We start from the raw sequence: 21,025 nt of genomic DNA on the forward strand, positions 1-21,025 counted from the left end.
AGTCAAGTTAAAAGGGACATGTATGTAAATGGAATAAATTATATTCACATTGATTTTATATGATGATTGGATGATACATAAACATATTGTGAATCGTATACCAGCCCAAAGGGCCAATATGGAAACATGACAAATTGTTGAATGTGTTTCGGAATTCATATTATGAAATGAAGTAGTAATTGATATTAAATTGACATTTGATGTATATTTGGTATAAAGATGAATTGATATGATATGAGAATGAAGTCTATATGGTTTAATATGAAATGGATTGAGAATTCAAATTATGAAATGAAAATAATGTTTGCCATTAATTTGAAATGGGATGTATTGCGGATAAATGGATTGTATGATATGATTAAGATAGTGAATTGATTAAATGATTATTTGTTTTGCAAAAGGTAATTAAAATGTTAAATAAGTGAATTGAAATGTTATATGATTGAGTTACTATATGGTATGATAAATGTTGAACTCACCTTTTTTATATTTTATTTGACATGATAGGCAAACTTTACTAAGCTAAGTGGCATGTAGTGTATAATTATAAACTTAGGTAAGTTACTTGGTTTAATACCTGTGAACTTGCTAAGCATTGTATATGCTTACCTCATTTATTTTCCATTTTCCTGTAGATTGTCAACTTGTAGAACACGTCAAGTGAATCGTTCGAAGGTCACACTATCCCAGTATTGGTTCGGTAGTATTTTGATAATACTGTGACATGTGCTTAGGAATTATTTTGGTTTACTTGTATAGTGATATGGCTTGAAATCCTCTGTTGGTATGGCTGGCTTGAACAAGGATCAAAGTTGCCTATTTTCAAAGTGCCACATGGTTGTGTGATTGACACAGGTTGGTGGCACGGCCATATGCTTTTTGGTAAAAAGAAACATTTAGGGCTACACAGCTTCCGATTGTTACACAGACTAGGAACACAGTTGTGTGTTCCCTATTTTTCATAAATGTTCTTAACTTTTGAAAATGTTGCGGTTTGATCCTTGTTTGTCCTCAAGTCAACTTTAGAGCTCACGTAAACTCGATTAAGACTCGGATTTGGTTGTGTATCATAATATCTAGGTGTTTATAATATGACTGAATATTTTAAATATTTATTTATAAAATATTTGATTTGAAATTTTAAGAATGTTGCAAAAATTCCTTATTTGATCTCAAAATGACTTTTAAGCATTCGTATGCTCATATAAGACCCGAGAAAGAATGTTCATATGATTCTATGTTGTAGTATTGATTGATTGTATGATTGATGAAGTGAAATGACGTTTTTACATTGAAATTATTAGTAGTTGCTTCGGAAAAAAATGTGACACTCTGTTGCTCGGACCCGATGATTGGGTCGGGTAAGGGGTTTTACAGATAAACCAGACTAAATCGCCTTATAATAGCCCGTTTTCAGTGATGTCAAAAATAGTGTTTCGAGACCACATTTCTGATGAGTAAACTATTATTTTATTATTTATTTAATTTCTATGGGATTATATTAAATTCGTATTAAAGTTTCGTTAAGAAATTTTGATATTTATTTCGTTAATTAAGTAAATAGGACTAAATCGTAAGAAGTGTAAAAATTGGGTTCTATTAGTTAAAAAGGTTCAATAGTCATGAAATCTTAAAATAAAGGACTTGAATGGTAAATATACCATTTATAAGTTAGTGGATAGTTATAGACAAGGTTTTAATGAAATTTTAATAGTTTTAAAAGGTTAATTTGGTAAATTGATAATTAAGTTAAAATGTTAAGTAATTAAAAGGTAAAAAGATATCATATTCTTGTTCTTTTCATGCCAAAATTGTTTCCCACCAGTAGAGAAGAAAGTTAGGCTCTTCCAAGTTCCTTTGATGCTTGTAAGTGAATACAAGCCCCGTTTTTTATATTTTTATGTTTTTGAGTTTGTTTTAGCTTAATAGCTAGCTCGGGGGTTAATTTGAAAAAATTTTAAAGGTTAAGGCACTTTCCATGGATTTTTTTGAATGATTTTTTATGTTTGTTGATAGATTACGAATTCTTATTGTAAAATAAACATGTTTTGTTAAGTGATTTTTTTGTGAAATTACATTTAGGGTTAAATTGTTCAAAGTATAAATTCATGGGTTTTATTGTGAAATATTGGTAATAATGGATTTTTTCAACGTGCCTTGTAACTTTGGTTAAGTTGGATTTAGGTTAAAATAATTAGATTTCAAGTTATGAGCTTAATGACTAAATTGTGAAAAGTCAAAGTATTAGGGGCAATTTTATAATTTTGCTTAAATATGAATTATAAATTAAATTGAATTCTAGAAATACTTAATTGAATGAAATTATTTATTTAGATCAAGATAAACCACAATCAAACTTAAATCAACGAAAAGCTAAAGCTTCGGATTAGTTCGAATTATATTTCTACACCCTAGTTATCAAAGGTAAGTTCATATGAACTATGATCGTTTTAATGTTAGCTAAATTTAATGTTTAGTATGTTGTTTTAAAATAAATGAATCTATATATATAATGTATCCATGTTATGATGAATTGAAGGATAACGAGTCCCAGTTTAACCTTAAGAATTCTTAGAATACAAATGACATGTCATTAGGGATTTCATGTTTCGGGTGCTAGTCTTGAATGTCCTACTGATGGCTAAGGTCTTGCATTTTTTTTTGGATTCTCCATAACTCGTGTGAGTAGCATCGTGTAGCTTACATTCTGACCCACAACTCGTGTGAGCATTGATGTAAAGAAAAGGTTACAGTTATATGTAAATGCACACAATGTGTGAGCTATCTCAAGTATCCGGTATATTTCTAGATGGTTCAACGGGTAAGAAAAGGAATGGAACGGTAAGTAAGTTAATGGAAATTTTCATGACTTTATGAAAAGGTTGATGCATATGTAATGTATCTTATGAAATCTACTTATGATATAAATGAGCTTATATGTGTTGTTGATGAATCTATTAACATGTGAGCTTAATGGTGCTTGAATAGGCTTATACTAAGTCATGGCATTGGTAATGGTTTATGCTCAATCATTGAATTGTGTTATTTAAGTGGTAAGTTATGTTTAAGTTTATATGAGCTTAGTAAGCACAAGTTGCTTACGTAGTTGTTTTCCTTTGTTTTATAGATTATCAGAAGCCCGATCGGTTGGAAGCTTGTCGAAGACCTATCATGCTATCCAACAACCATTTCGGTAGTTTTTGAATATTTTGGCCAAGGTTAATAATGGCATGTATAGGATGCTTTGTGATGGTATTTTGTGAATGTGTTAATGGTGATTTGGTATGTATATGCTTTGAAGTTTATGTTTGGTTTGGTGAAACTTAATATCTCACCAAATCATGTCATTTTGGTAACTTTCAAATGCTTGTAAATAAGGTTTTTGGTTGGTATATTTGTGGTGACATGCAAATGAACATATGTGATGTTACTTGGCAAATTAGGATCTAGGTTGGTATGTTTGGAAGATGACAATGTTAGCATGTTTTGGTAATTGATGTTTTGATACAATTGTGGTGCCTTTGAATAGCATATTGGTTAGGTGATTCAGGATGTTTGAAATGGTATGTTTATGTGTGTTTGGATGGTGTTTGAATCCCTTGAACGTGTGCCTAAATGTTTTGAATGTTTAGGTATAAATTGGACTTGAAATAGCTTGATTTTAGGTAAATTTTTGGGTTCACATGACCTGGGACACGGGCTATCACATAGCCGTGTGACACACTCGGCCTAGTAACATGACCGTGTGTCATTTGAAAGTTTTTTAGTGTTTCAAGTCGGTGAATTACACGGCCTATCACATGGCCTGGCACATGTGCGTGTGTGGCAATTGAGAGAGTTGCACGGCCTGCCATACGGGCGTGTAGGGCAACTCAGAGAGTTACACGGGTGAGGACACGGTTGGGACACAGTCGTGTGTCCCTTGTTCGAATGTTGCACGACCTCAGCTATGTCACACAATCGTGTGACCCTTGTTTTCACATTTTTGCATCCTTTTTTTAAAACTTTTGTTTTGTTCCGAATTAGTCCCGAATTGCTTTTAAGCTATTTTTAGGGCCTCGAAAGCTCGATTTAAGGACAAAATGTATGTGAATGGTTAGTTCACAATAAACTTAATTTATTTTATGTTATGATGTTAAACGATTTCTGGTTGAATAGTAATGCTCTGTAACCATAATCTAGCGACGGAGACAGGTTAGGGGCGTGGTAAAATGGTGACCAAAAAGTAAAATTTAACCAATTAGGATTTTGAACCCTTTAGATCCCTATTCCAAGAATTAATTAAAAAAATGGACGTCAATTGGCCACTTTAGCTTTATGAATTGATTTTTGTGCATTTTTGGTTATTTTACAATTTAGTCCTTCTAGGTACTAGATAGTGTAATTAACCATTGATAATGATTTGTTGTACTACCATACTTTGTGAGTAGCTAGCTAGACTTTTTGTTTGCATGCATTTTCATTGTTGATCACTTTACCACTCAAACTCTCTTGGGTTCGATCCTTGGAATACTTTGTGTTCTGTTATAACACAAAAATATTACAATTGGCTTGTTACACTTGCAGATAACCGCTATATTTTTTATTGTATTTGTGTTGATTTCATTCCTCGACACATGCACACTGGGACTTGGTCACATCTCTAAAAAATTATCTTATTCACATTGTAGAAACAATCAATCGTAACTAATAAATCAAACTAAATTTCTATTAATTTAATTCATTATAAATCTAAAATTATTTATCAATATACTAGATTTATGCGAATAATATAAAATAAGTAAAATAAAATTCAAAACACCATAGATCTAGAAATAAAAATATTGTTAAAAGATTATATTAAAATAGAAAATGAATTCCAAAAGTATAAATTATAATTTTAAAATTGGCAAAATGAAGCATATATAATAAAATCTCTATAAAATAATATCCTTAGTAGCCAAAGGAATTATTATTTTATCGAGGTTATTAGTTTATTGATAAATGAATATTTTATTAATTTAGAGAATATTTCATACTTTATGCATGTTTTTTTTATCAAAATCCAATATGCATGTAGTTGTAATGAATCAAAGTTAATTAGTTCATGTAACAAAAAAAAGGAGTTAATTAATTGGTTCATGTAACCAAAAGGAAAAAAGTTTGGTTCATGTAACCAAAAAGAAAAAAGAGTTAAATGGTTTCAAAATCCAATACATATATATTCATTGGATAGATTAAAAATTTTATTATAAACAAACACATGTACGTATCAAAATATTATAATTCATATAATCTTTTCCTCCATGGCTTCCCATTTGAAAGGTGTAAAAAAGTCTACATTGGCAGATGAGATGAGAAAAACATTATGTGAGTACAAAAATGAGGATCCCTCTTCAAGTTAAAAAATTTGCAACAGTGGGTTCAACAAACATTTGATCTCTCTGTTAGCCAACCAACAATATCAAATACTCTTAAAAGTTCATCTGAATATTTGTCAAAAGAAATAAAGAATAGCAATGTTAAAAGGCACAAATCAGCCAAATATCCCGAATTAGAGAAGGTATTGTATGAGTGGTTTCTCCAATACCAAGAGAAAGTATATGACTAGAGAAATGATTCAAACTATAGCAAAAGAGTTTCTACAGAAAATGTATGGTGATGCAAATTCCGAATTTAACTTCTCAATTGGTTGGTTAAAACGGTTCAAGGAAAGACATGAGATTAAGTCTTATAGAAGATTTGGTGAAAGTGGTTCAATTGTTATGGAGAATATTAAAGATGCTTTACCTCAAATAAGAGCTAAATTGGAAAATTTTGATTGGAAGGATATCTATAATATGGATAAAACAGGCTTATCTTATTGTTTGCAAGCAGATCATTCACTGGCTACAAAGCATTAGAAGGACAAACAAAGGTCAAGGAATGACTTACTGTTGTAGTTTGTTGCAATGGGGATGGTTCAGATAAAGTGCCTCTTTGGATTATTGGTAAGTTTGCTAATCCTATATGCTTTATTGACAATCTTAATTGTCATTATCGAGCCAACAAAAAAGCATGGATGACTGGATTACTTTTTCAAGATTTTGTTCGCTGGTTTGATGCTAGAATGACTGGTAGAAAGGTGTTGCTTATAGTAGACAATTGCCCAGCTCATCCCAAGGTTATTGAAGACTTGAGAAACATTGAATTATTCTTTTTGCCTTCAAATTCAACATAAAAAATTCAACCATGTGATGCTGGAATTATTAGAGCAGTTAAGATTTATTATCGGTGTTGCTTTTATTTTAGAATCTTGGAAGAGAAATAAATCTTGAAAAGATTAATGTATTGAATGCAATCCATTTTATTAATGTTGCTTGGAATATTGATGTGAAGCCTAAAACTATTGCAAATTGTTTTCGACATTGCAAAATTCGATCCAAGGAGGATATGCCTCTTGAACAAGAAATTAGTGATGTTGAAGGCATTCATAAATTAAAAGAAGTAATTTCTGATTTACACTATAGAAATGTCATGGATGTTGAGCAGATTTTGAATTATCAAAGTGAAAATGAATCTTTGATGGAGTCACCTACGATGAAGAAATTATTCAAGGAGTAATAGATGTGCCAGCTAATGACGAGCAAGATCCAAATGGCAATAGTGTTTTACCATATGTTTCTCCAAAAGAGACTTTTCTAGCTGTGGATAGCTTGAAGAGTTATTTAATCCAACACGAGAAGAATATACCAGATTTGGTTTATGCCATTTTAAAAGTTAAAGATGAAATTGTATTTGATTCACATGCAAAGAAGAAGCAGTTAACTATAGATGCATATTTTAGCAAAGAATAAAATTGAAAAAAATAAAAGTTGTCTAGAAAGCACTTTAGTTTTATGTATTGTATATAAAATTTTCAGTATATTTAATGAATTATTATTTTATATTTCCATTAGGCCCTTAAGGATTTTTCCAAAATTATTATCTTATGCATTTAGCAAGATTATTATTTTATTATCCCTTGGCCCAAGTTGGGACCGAAAAAATTATTATTTAACCAAAATTATTAATTTATTGAATATTTCATTTATCAAGATTTTATTGTATTCTTAATTTTCTTTCCAAATTGATTTTGAGAAAAAAAGATATATAGAGAGAGAATGTCATTCCTAATAGCATGTAAAAAAAAATTTTGGGAGAAAAATACATGAGAAAAAAAAAAAGGCATTTAGATTTATGTAAAATTCATGCCAAAGCATGAAACCAAATCAAGTTATGCGAAATCATCTATATAGTAAGATTTCTCTTAAGATGCCCAAGACAAACATAAATTATAATATTATTGCTTTTGAACTTTGTTGACTATAGAAAAATTGATCTAAAGATGTTGTATGTACATGTAGGCTATTCCAAGACCAAAACAATTCCAGAATAAGTAGATAATATGACTGCAATGACGATTGTGAGCCACCAATCTTGGAATTATGGACATTTGACACAAATTCCTTCCGACATTCTCGTGAAAACAATTGGATCTTTTTATTGCTTTGGTCAATTTAGAATAGGAAAAGTTGATGGTTCAACCATGATATTTCAGACTCTACTACCAATCTTTCGTAGATGAAAACAGTCACTTCCAAATTGATGTTACTGAGAGAATTTTTTTGAGAAATAAATATTATGATTAAATGGTAATTACGAATTTTATCTACACATCTTTCAGAAAAGTTAAATTAAAATAACGACAATATCCCTATTAATTTTAATGACTCCAAAAGAATTAGATTTATATATTATATGTTATATACATAAAATTAATATTAAAATTCACTTTTGACTAAGAAACTAAATACAATAATTAATCAATAAAAATCAAATTGAAATTCGAGAATAACAATAATTTTGAGATTCAACCATGAAATCATTAACGTTGATGTTTGTGTTAGAAAATTACATTTTCTTCGTCTTTATAGTCTTAAAAATTCTTCTAAAATTTCTATTTAGAAAGTAAAATATTCACGATCTTCTTCGTTTTTTATATAATGTGAGATAAAAATACTCCATTAACAAAATTCCTATGAATAAAGATTTGAGAAGTTGAATTTACATCTCTACTACAATTCAAAAATTGAAAATGAATAAGTAAAAGAAATACATAAAAAACGAAAGTCATGCACATGAATAAAAACAAAAGCATAAATAAAACTTGGATGAATGAACCGACAAAAGTGAATCTAATAAAAGGAAAAGAAATTCTATGGATTTAAGGGTTTTTAAGATGTAATAACAAATGCAGAGAATAAATCATTTATAAAAGAGGTAATCAACAAATTGAAAATGTAACCTAAAATTTAAAAATTAAGGATAAGATACATTATAAAAATTAAATGTCAACATTTATATTTAATAATTAGGAAGTTGAAAAGTTTGAGAGTATTTTTATTATTTTTAGGGAGAGCATTTTATTTTTAAATATCACATATCTACCTCAAAAAAGAAAATTGTTGATAAATTTAAGAATTAAACTAAAATTGTTTTACTTTATTAAATCTAAAGGATTAAGAGGGAATATTAAATGCTTTATATAAAAATTATAAATATAAATATTTATTAATTTTAGTTATTTGTATCTATTTTTATAATCTGTCAAAACCATTTTTAAAGGGATGTTTGAAAATGGGGATCGACTTTGAAAAACGAAAACGGAGTCGCCACCAACCTTTTAGGTGTGATTGGATCACCTTATAAAACGCTTTTGGTCTACGAAAATTAAAAAATAGGTTCGAGTCGGTTACGTACGAGGAAGGATTAGCACCCTCGCAACGCCCAAAATTGGTACCAAATTAATAGCTTTCTGTCTTAATGTCAAAAATTTGAAAGGATTTAAAAATAAGATCCCTTTTTTAAAACCGAAATTATTTAAGTTGAAAAATCGAGATTCCTTAGCTCTGAAAGAATATAAACATCACATCCAACATGATAGGACACGATATTCTTAAACTCTCGTAACTAAAATCATCTCGTGATTTACAAAATCTATTTAGAAGGATACTTTAGGCATTTAGACAAACGGGAAATCGCAACCCAGCATGTTAGGGCACTATTTCCTGAATTCCTAAATACGAAAAACATTGCCTCATTTTAGAAAAACTTTTGGATAAAATATGACAATTAAATGAAATATATTTTTTTAAAATAATGATTTGAATAGAATTTTAAAAAAAAATTTACTAAGAGTAATACTAAAAAAAATTAAAAAATGAAAGAGTTTGATATGATACTAAAATTATTTAAAAAAAATTAAAATATATAAAAAATCAGGAAACATGGATTAAATCAAAATAAAAGGGTTGAAAACGAAGATGAACAAAGAATAAAATAAGAACAAACCGTAGAAAATAAGAACGTAAGAGGGAGAGAAATTTGAGTGAAAGCTCTCAAAAATTTTTATTGTTTCCCAAAACTCCAGTTTTACAATGAAGGAGAGGCCTCTATTTATAGTTGAACCTCCTCAAATCCAACAAAGATGATCAATTACATCAACGGTTAAGATTAAAAGGTATCTACAAATTAAATCTCTAAGATTACAAAATCATATCTTCTAAGATTGCATATCATATCTAAGATTGCAATCATATCTAAGATTGTATCATATCTAAGATTGTATATCATATCTAAGATTGCATATCATTGTATATCATATCAAGTAATGGGCCATTCTGATCGGGCCAAATTATATTTGTAATTCTGGATTGAACTTGGACTTCGTTTTTTTTGGGGTTTATTATTTTTGTTTTTGGACTTATTTCTGGGCCCGGGCAAAATTGAGTGTTCATACTGCCCTCTTTGCTCATTGTCAGATAACAGAATAGAGCAAAGACTATAAAAGGACCAATTTTGCCCGGACTCGCCGAGTCTTGAGTTTTTGATCCTTGATCTTCTTTAAATGGCCTCTTGACGGCTTCAATCTGCTTCACTACAACTCAGGAAGGTGATATCTACTATCTTTGATCTGCTCCCCATCTAATACAGAGACGCCAAATCTGTTATCTTCGATCTGTTCCCCGTGTAATACAGAGATGCCAAATCTGTTATCTCCGATTTGCTCCCCGTCTAATACAGAGATGCCAAATCTGTCATCTTGGATCTGCTTCGATGTAAACACATGAAGGTCCAATCTGTTATGTCTTCGATCTGCTCCCAGTCTAATACAGAGATGCCAAATCATCTTGGATCTGCTTCAATGAAGGTCAGATCTGTTGTGTCTTCGATCTGTTCCCCGTCTAATACAGAGATGCCAAATCATCTTGGATCTGCTTCAATGAAGGTCAGATCTACCACGTCTTCGATCTGCTCCCCGTCTAATACAGAGATGCCAAATCATCTTAGATCTGCTTCAATGAAGGTCCAACATGTTATGTCTTCGATCTGCTCCCCATCTAATACAGAGATGCCAAATCATCTTGGATCTGCTTCACTGAAGGTCAGATCTGCTATGTCTTCGATCTGCTCTCCGTCGAATATGGAGATGCCAAATCTGTTTCTTCGATTTGTTCTCTGATAGTACAGAGATGCCAAACCATCTTGGATCTGCTTCAGCGTAAACACGTGAAAGCCAAATCTGCTATATCTTCGATCTGCTCCTTGTCAATGCAAGGATGCCAAATCATCTTGGATCTACTTCGATGTGAAGACATCCGAAGGTTAGATCTGTTATGTCTTCGATCTGCTCTCCGTCGAATATGGAGATGCCAAATCTGTTTCTTCGATTTGTTCTCTAACAATACAGATATGTTAAATCATCTTAAATCTGCTTCAGCGTAAACACGTGAAAGCCAAATCTGCTATGCTTTAGCCTGTTACCCTACCGCTAGGGGTTAAGGTGCATCAATCTTCATTGTCCTTGAAGGACATAACCTCAGATAATGTGTATGAGTTCATGCCTAATGATTAGGATGCTATAATCAAGTGAGTCAAATGCTCCTAATTAAACCTGTTATAATACAAAATGTTTATGAATATGACCCTATTCCGACGTCACCACTCATTCTTTCACAAAGTTTATCCTTATTTCTCTCAAGTATCATTCCTACTCACTGTGGGTTTGTACCATTCTTCAAATGCTATGACCCACCAAAATGTCAGAAGATGATCCTCTCTTAGGATCGAATCGTTTGATTTGTCCAATAATCATTTTGGACTAAAGAAAGAATTTCCTCGAGTTCTTTCAAACCTGACTTACGTGAATTCTTCAAACAATTGTTCTGTTTTAGTTTCTTATATTATCTAGAAATTTCCAGAGTAATGAGCAAAACTTCATTTGTGAAAATTATTTAGTTCATCTATCATTATTTTAATGCAACATACTTTAAGAATAATGGAAGATGAATTTAATCTTGAGAATAATTAGATTTGAATAAATTTGTCAAAAATACAAAGGAAATTAATCTGAAAGCCTATTTTTGAGAAGAAAAAGAATCTAAAGATAGCAAACAGGACAAAGGTTAGATGCCCTAGATATCGTCACTTGAGCGTTTATATGCTAGCTCCATGAAGACTTTCTTGAATTCAACATGTGTTTAAAATATCCAAAGTACTTTGTTGATGCCCCGATATGCAATGCGCTTCACTCTTCGTTGAATCAGATATGGCAAGATTACCGTGTGCTCTTCAAAATTTGAGCTGCCCTTTCGGGTTTTCAACTTAAAACCCCTTTGGTCACAATGCACCCTTTGCGGGTTTTCACCTTGGCTTCTCCATTTTTTTTTCTTTTCGAAAACTCAAGGCGCCCTTTGCGGGTTTTCACCCTGAATTCTTCTCTCCTTTAGACAAAGAACTTTTTGACTGAGTCTGAATTCATTGGATTGGGAAAACTCTTCCCATCCATTTCAGTTAAGATCAATGCACCCCCAGAGAAGGCCTTCTTCACAACATACGGCCCTTCCCAATTTGGCATCCATTTTCCTTTAAAGTCCTTCTGAATAGGAAGGATCTTTTTCAGCACAAGATCCCCCTCGTGGAATTCTCTTGGTCGCACTTTCTTGTCGTAAGCTCGCATTATTCGCTTCTGATACATCTGACTATGACGAATGGCCTTTAGCCTCTTTTCCTCAATCAAGTTCAACTGATTATATTGCGATTGTATCCATTCAGCTTCATTCAACTTTATCTCTGACAAGACTCGAAGAGACGGTATTTCTACTTCAATGGGTAACACTGCTTCCATCCCATAAACCAAAGAGAAAGGAGTTGTCCTAGTAGAGGTTCTGACAGACGTTCAGTAAGCTAAGAGTGCAAATGGTAACTTCTCATGCCAGTCTCTGTTGGTTTTAGTCATTTTCCCCACTATCTTCTTGATGTTTTTGTTAGCAGCTTCCACTGCCCCATTCATCTTTGGGCGATACGGCGAAGAGTTATGATGCTTAATCCTGAACTGACTGCAAATTTCTGCTATCGTTTTGTTGTTCAAGTTCAGTACATTGTCTGATATGATCCTTTCAGGCATCCCATACCAATAAATAATCTCTTTCTTCAAGAAACAACTTACAGCCGACTTAGTAATATTCGCATAAGAAGCAGCCTCTACCCACTTCGTGAAGTAATCAATGACCACAAAAATAAAGCGATGCCCATTTGAAGCTTTTGGTGATATTGGCCTAATGACATCCACGCCCCACATAGAAAAAGGCCATGGGGAAGTCATAACGTGTAGAGGTGAAGGTGGTACATGAATCTTGTCTCCATAAATCTGACGTTTATAGTATTTTCTGGCGTAGTTGATACAATCCCCTTCCAAAGTAGACCAATAATATTCAAACCTCATGATTTGTCTAGCCATCGCGAAACCATTAGCGTGCGTCCCACAAACACCCTCATGAGCTTCTTCCAAGATTAACTTAGCTTCCACGGCGTCAACACATTTCAACAGTACTTGGTCCTTTCTTCTTTTGTACAAGATGTCCCCATCCAAAATGTAGTCGCAGGCTAATTTCCTTAAAGTTCGCTTATCATTTTCAGTTGTCTGTTCTGGGTATTTACGATCTCTCACATATCGCAATATATCCTGATACCAAGGGTTATCATCCTTTTCTTCTTCCTCAATGTTACAATGTGAGCTGGAGCCTCGAAAGTACTCATCTGAATGGGTCTCATCTCCTCCTCTTTATTCACTTTAATCATTGAAGCCAAGGTTGCTAGAGCATCTGCCATCTGGTTTTCATCTCGTGGGATATAATTGAAAGCGATGTCATTGAACTCCTCAAGTAACCCCAAAACTACCTTTCGATAATTGATCAATTTAGGATCCCTTGTCTCCCATTCACCTTTAAGCTGGTAAATTACCAACACGGAGTCTCCATAAACTTCCAAGGTTCTTATTCTTCACTCTATAGCCGCTCGAAGTCCCATGATGCACGCTTCATACTCGGCCATATTGTTTGTGCAATCAAAATCCAACTTGCACGTGAATGGATAATAATCACCATTTGGGGATACCAAGACTGACTCAATTCCATTTCCCACTGCATTGGATGCCCCATCAAAGTTCAACTTCCAAGGATAATCCTCTGTAGCTGCTACACACATCAACTCCTCATTTAGGAAATCAAAATTCAACGGATTATAGTATTCTAGAACTCTACTAGCCAGAAATTCCACTATCGCACTTCCTTTTATAGCCTTCTAGTTCACATAAACTATGTCAAACTCTGAAAGCAGAATTTTCCACCTCGCCATTCTTCCATTCAAAGCTGTTGACTCCATCATATACTTCAGAGGATCAAGTTTTGAAATAAGCCAAGTAGTATGATACAATATATATTGCCTCAACCTTCGAGTCGTCTAGATTAAAGCACAGCACAATTTCTCAATTGGCGAATATCTCATCTCACACTCTATAAATTTCTTGCTGAGGTAGTATATCGCCTTCTCCTTTCTTCCCGACTCGTCATGTTGGCCAAGCACACATCCCATAGAATTGCTAAACACTGATAAGTACAGAATTAATGGTCTACCTGGATTAAGTGGAGATAGCACAAGAGCATTTCATAAGCATTCCTCATCCCAAGTACCTTGGTTGTGTTTTCTAAGGAGGCGAAATATAGGGTCACATTTCTCAGTTAATTGTGAAATAAACCGAACAATATAATTCAACCTTCCAAGAAAACCCCAAACTTCTTTCTGAGTACGTGGTGAAGGAAAATCTTGTATGGCTCTAACTTTGTCTGAATCAACTTCTATTCCTTTTTCACTGACCACAAAACCTAGTAACTTCCCCGACCTGGCTCTGAAAGTGCATTTTGCCAGATTAAGTTTTAACTGAAACTTTCTTAATCTCAAGAATAGTTTCTTTAAAACCTCAATATGTTCCTCATCTGTTCGAGATTTGGCAATCATATCATCAACATACACCTTAATTTCCTTGTGCATCATATCGTGAAATAAGGTCACCATAGCCCTTTGGTATGTTGCCCCTGTATTCTTTAGCCCAAAGGGCATTACCTTGTAACAGAAAGTCCTCCACAAGGTTATGAAGGTGGTTTTGTCCATGTCTTCAAGATTCATCTTTATCTGATTGTACCCTGAAAACCATCCATGAAGGAGAACAACGAATATCCTGCTGTGTTGTCTACCAAAGTGTCTATGTGAGGCAGAGGGAAATTATCTTTTGGACTAGCTTTGTTCAGATCCCTGTAATCAACACACATTCATACCTTCCCATCCTTCTTAGGAACTGGTACAATGTTAGCTACCCATTCCTGCATCGAACTGTTTCTTGACTTCATCCTTTATTTTTAATACGATATTTGGTCTCGTTCTTCGCAACTTCTGTTGAACTGGTTTACAATCCTGTCTTATTGGAAGACGATGCACCACAATATCAGTATTTAACCCTGGCATATCTTAATAGGACCATGCAAAGATATCCTTGAACTCACGTAACAACTCAATCAGTCATTGCCTTATATCATCAGCAATATTCGTGCCAATTTTCACCTCTTTCCCTTCCTCTAGGGCTACATTCTCTACTGCCTCTTTCTCATGTGGCATGATTTGTTTCTCCTCCTATTTCACCATCCTCAAAAGATCTAAAGACATATCACAATCCTGGACATCTTCAAAATCCTATGATTCCTCTAAACACATGTCTTGATCACGAGAGAAATCAGGATCTGTAATATCAATGCTCATGTCATTGATATCTAGGGATCTGTGAAGTATAAAGAATATACAAAGAATGAGTGAATTTAAGAACGATTATTTATGTGCTATGAATGAAACAATAAGAATTGCCAAAATTTAACGGAATATTGGTTGATAAAAATGAAAAATACTCGTTCAAATTGATAAAAGTTATACTTTATTAAAAAAATAATAGATGATTGTAAGCCTATTTCACAAATGAAATCCTATTACTCCTAGGCTCTAGAGTAACAAGAATGTTTCGAGAATTACTCTGAAAAATTCCTAAAGACTACAGGAAGTTCCTCCACAGTCCAATTGTTTAGAGAGCTTCCCGGTTCGTAAGGGAGAATGCCCTCAAGGTTTCCTTAATCAGTCCCTTCTTCATGTATAGCATTGATAGAATGATTTTCATTTCCAAACACCCCCATCTCCAGGTAAGCTATCCCTCCTGATACAAAAGTCTAGGATATGTAAGGGAGCGTCTTCTTTTCGCTCAGCAATGACCCTCTTCTCTCTTTCTTTCTCTTTTTAACCTTAATTATGGTCTTTCTATAAACTTAAATGCATATGATACAATGAGATGCTATGAAATGCAAATGCATGATTGCAAAAAGATGTCGATTCTGATTCAATTTCATTTTAGAAAATGTTATTTAAGGAACAAAAATCTTTTCATAAAACGGATTACAAATACACTTTTGCCCGTAAGCCTAGAGTCTTAACCCTTTCTAATAACAATGTTAACTCTCGTCCTCTGTCTGACGATGACTCATACATTATACTCAGCGTTCTAGCTTGTACTGCCAAATCCTGCAAGTGTTCAACAACCTCTCGAATCTAAACTAAGGTTTCTCCCATGAGATAATCCCTATTTCCAACTTGATCCAGAAGATGGTAAAGTTCTCTCTTCCACTATTCTTTTCTTGCCTTGAGCTGTTCAATCCGTAGCTCACAGCCCTGTAGTGCCGCTTCCAATCTTCTAATATTGTGCTTCATTTCCTCTATCTTATTCAAGCTTGCCTTTAACTCGATTGCAAGGCTACGACTTTGGTGATGATGAAGAGATCGTCCAAGTTCAGCCACCTTAGTTTTTAATCCTTGATTTTCCTTCTCTAGGGCCTGATTACGCAACTATATCTCTTGGGACTTCTTCTTCCAATACTTGGCTTTGGCTCTTTCTTCCTGGATCTCTTGCTGCCACTACTCTGGAGATCTCCCTAATCCGACCCTTTTCAACGTTACCTGGGCCTTTTTGTAGTGCGTCTTTAAATCATCTTGATTTTCTTCGATCTTTCTCTTTTCCTTTTTCACCTTCTCAACTTCCATCTTTTGAACATCAACGTCGAGACTTAAGCACATTTTTTCCTCTTCGAGCTTCTCAATCCTCTTTTCAATCTCTGAATTCTTTCTCTCGAACTCTTGCTTCATAACCTTCAACTCTGATGGAATCACTCGTAAGCTCTCCTCTAATGATCGAGCCCCTCCCAAAATTGGCCTAGGGACATTATCGTTGACTCTCCTACTAAACCACCCTTTATACTCAATGATTGACGTCGAGCCTTCGGTCAAGATCTTCATACAGAAAGGCTTCTTCCAAGCCTCAAAAATCTCTCGCATCTTCTTTTTATAGTGATCTCCTTTATAAGAGAAATCACTTTGAGCTAGACCTCGTAACCCAGATGAATCGCTTCGCTCTATATTGCCTTAGAACAAGCAATGGTATATATCCAACAACTCCCCAAATTCCTAGCAAGGGGACCCAATCAAAACTGCCACAGCGGTAAAGGACTTCACTAGGAACCAACCAAGGAGCCTTCCACATAACATCTTCCTCTCGAAGATTCTGAAGAATGTCTATCCACCTCTCCTCCGAAATGTCATCTCTCCTCGATGTTCATCGCTTCTTTTAAGGAGAATAACCTCAAAGAATACTCGGCAAAGAACCTTATCAAGCTTCCAAAAATGACTGTGGAACCAAACCAACAGCAACTATGCACATCCAATGAATCTACCTTCGCCGGCTCTCCAACATATACTCAAAGATCTAAATGTCTCAGCTAGGATTACTGGTATCGGTGTATTCTGCTTACCAACGTGATCGAACAAAGTCGTAACTGCCTCATCTATGTACCCCAATGCCTTTGGGAAAATCACCATGCCGTAAATACTCAAAGCCAGGACGTCGACCCTTTTCTTTACGTCTGGATGTGTCGATATCAAATCCTTCAAAACGGCCCATGGAACACACTTACTATCACCCTTTTGTCAGATACGAGCTACAAATTCACCGCTCACTCATCCCAGTAATCATCACCAACTTCTTTACAAAAGTTGGAAGACTAGCAGGCCTAACATAAGCCTTGTGACCCTGTATCCTTGGGTAACGCAGTAAAGTCATATACTCCTCCAAAGTAGGTGCAAGATCAACATCATCAAATGTAAAGCAATTATAAGCAGGGTTCCAGAACTGTACCATAGCTCAAAACAAGTGCCTGTCTACTTTGACGTCTAGCAAATAGGGAAGGTCTCCATAATTCTGATAGAAAAACTGCTTAGCCTCGTCATCCCATTGGGCCTAAATGTTTCTCAGCTCCTAAAACTCATTCTGGGTCGAATTAATACGGGTGAATTCCCATAACTCTGACGTATATCCCTCGGTGACACTATCTCCTTTCTCTAACTATGTTTTCTCTGACCAGGTACAGACAGAAGCATTGTCCTCCACTCTATCAAGGTATTCATTCCTCATTACAAAACTTTCTAATCTAGAAATCGAGTCATGAATCGACACCTTTAAATGCCAAATGACATGCAATGATAGCAAAATAAAAATAGGTCAGTATCATAAAAAAATGATAAACAAGTACTTACAAGGGTAGCTTACTAAAGGCTATCACTATCTTTTCTAAACTCTTTAAAGTTCACTATATGAGTTTTAGTTCTAAAACCAGGGTACCTGAACCAGCAGATTCCTTAGTCTTCACCCATTATAGGCTCATATAGACCAAGTTCAGTTCAGGGGGACACATTTCCCTATGGCCATACGGAGATGAAAATCTTACGAAGACATAGGTACAGTATCCCGGAAGTAATCCACTAGCTCATACGAAGGTGAAAACCTTACGAAAGCGTGGCTTCTCATCCCACTTAAGGGTGTGACCACAACGGTCATGCAAATGCAATGTACAACAATAAGGTAACAAACATATGCAGCAAACAAATGTAAAAAAGATCCAATTTTAAATTTTCCAAACTTCCGACATTAAGACAGAAAATACTCAATTTCTTGGCTTGACTCTCTTAAGTCCCCAAGGAGTCGCTAAGTCGTCAAACCATTTTTAAAGGAAGTTTGAAAATGGGGATCGACTTTGGAAAACAAAACGAGAGTCGCCACCAACCTTTTAGGTGTGATTGGATCACCTTATAAAACGTTTTGGTCTACAAAATTAAGAAAACAGTTCGGAGTCGAGTTACGATTTAGAGGAAGGATTAGCACCTCGCAACGCCCAAAATTGGTACCAAATTGAATAGTTTTCGTCTTAATGTCAAAATTTGAAAGGATTTAAAAATAGGATCCTTTTTAAAACCGAAATTATTTAAGTTGAAAAATCGAGATTCCTTAGCTCGAAAGAATACAAACATCACATCCAAAGATGATAGGACACGATATTCTTAAACTCTCGTGAATCGAAATCATCTCGTGATTTACAAAATCTATTTAGAAGGATACTTTAGGCATTTAGACAAACGGAAATCGCAACCCAAAGACATGTTAGGGCACTATTTCCTAATTCCTAAATACAAAAAACATTGCCTCATTTTAGAAAAACTTTTGGATAAAATATGACAATTAAATGAAATATATATTTTTTAAAATAATGATTTGAATAAAATTTTAAAAAAATTTACTAAGAGCAATACTAAAAAAATTAAAAATGAAAGAGTTTGATATGATACTAAAATTATTTAAAAAATTAAAATATATAAAAAATCAGGAAACATGGATTAAATCAAAATAAAAAGGGTTGAAAAACGAATATGAATAAAGAATAAAATAAGAACAAACCGTAGAAAATAAGAACGTAAGAGGGAGATAAATTTGAGTGAAAGCTCTCAAAAAATTTTATTGTTTCCCAAAACTCCAGTCTTTACAATGAAGAGAGAGGCCTCTATTTATAGGTGAACCTCCTCAAATCTAACGGTACAGATCAATTACATCAATGGTTAAGATTAAAAGGTATCTACAAATTAAATCTCTAAGATTACAAAATCATATCTTCTAAGATTGCATATCATATCTAAGATTGCAATCATATCTAAGATTGTATCATATCTAAGATTGCATATCATATCTAAAATTGCATATCATTGAAGATTATATTTCCATATGAGTCAAGCTTGTAGATGGACTTTAAATCTTTTCAAGTAATGGGCCATTCCGATCGGGCCAAATTATATTTGTAATTCTGGATTGAACTTGGACTTTCGTTTTTTTTTGGGGTTTATTATTTTTGTTTTTGGACTTATTTCTGGGCCCGGGCAAAATTGAGTGTCTACAATAACATTTATTAAATCACTGTATTATTCTAATAAAAAATGTTTAACTAATACAATTATTTGCCTTCACAAGTTGTGATGGACAAATGAAATTGCCTTTTGTTCGCTAAAACTCCACCGGCCACTAGTAGTTTTTCTTGGAAAGTGGGTGGCTCTTCGTCAACTTTTAAATTTATTTCTGGTTTGAGAGTATTTCAGAATAATAAATGATTTTATGTGTCGATTTCAACCTATGTTGTCTTAAGTTTTATATGTTTTTTGCTTGTTTTTCCATTGTTTAATAAGTCTTTAGTTTTAGAAGTTTTTGTCTACTCTTGTAGCAAATTTTTTAGTCTTGTTTATGCTTGTAATTTTAGTTTTTACAAGTGATTTTAGGGATGATTTTGTTGTCATCCTCTTTAGTTTGGTGAATGCTCGATTCTTTTGTTGATTTTTGCTCACCGCTTTGGACCATCCAGGGCTGATTTAATTATTGTATTAAGTGCTTGTAATTACTCCAGATATTTCGTGCTTGAGTTGTGACAAAGCCAATTGTCAACATGTCATAATGTTCTATTGATGTTGAGGCTAAACCCTTTGTTGTGTTGATGGAGCTTGTCCTTCACCATCTACGATGAGTGTTTGCTATTTTTTTTCTCTTTGAATTATATGGTTCCATTCATTGAATGAATTAATGAATTTACCTTTCAACAAAAACTAATACAACTATTTTATTTTTTATATTTTATATTATATATACTTATTTAATAAAAAAAGTAAAATATATAAAAGAGAAAGATCTATTATAGCTTTATTTATGGGCTAAGTTAGCTAAAAAGACTATTTAAAAAAACTAATGGAATAGGTCGATCGTGGAGAGAGAATGTGAAAGTGTGTCTGTTGGACGTGCTTTCTATTGACTGTGTAGGAAAACATGTCCAACTGGATGCATTTTTCCCCAACGGTAACATCCCCTAACAGTCAAATTCCCCAATGGCCATAAAACGACTAGTTTTATTTGTATATAAACCCAACCATTTCCCTTATCTTTTTATTCAAATTCATTTCTATCAATTCTCTCAAGATTTAGTTTTGAAATTTTAATTAAAATTCTCTCAAGTTCATTTTGATTTAGTTGTGTATTTCTATTTTTATTCATTTTAATTGAATTTTGTAATGAAAAATACTCTTATTCGTTTGGATGACAACCACATTTCCACATTTCGATTGCAAATGGTAAGAAAATATTTCTAATTTTTATAATTTTATTTAAGTTCATTATTAATTTGTTAAAAAGATCAATTTTTTTTTGTTTTTTATAATCAGGTCGAAGATTGGATTTTGG

General features: G+C 33.6%; 1 pseudogene; it reads left to right on the top strand.

The window, feature by feature from the left end:
* The first annotated feature begins 5,285 nt into the window (after positions 1 to 5,285).
* Positions 5,286 to 6,289, top strand: LOC108477969 (CENP-B homolog protein 2-like; annotated as a pseudogene).
* Positions 6,290 to 21,025: the final 14,736 nt, after the last annotated feature.

Source organism: Gossypium arboreum, chromosome 12 (genome assembly GCF_025698485.1).
Source record: "Gossypium arboreum isolate Shixiya-1 chromosome 12, ASM2569848v2, whole genome shotgun sequence".
NCBI lineage: Eukaryota > Viridiplantae > Streptophyta > Magnoliopsida > Malvales > Malvaceae > Gossypium > Gossypium arboreum.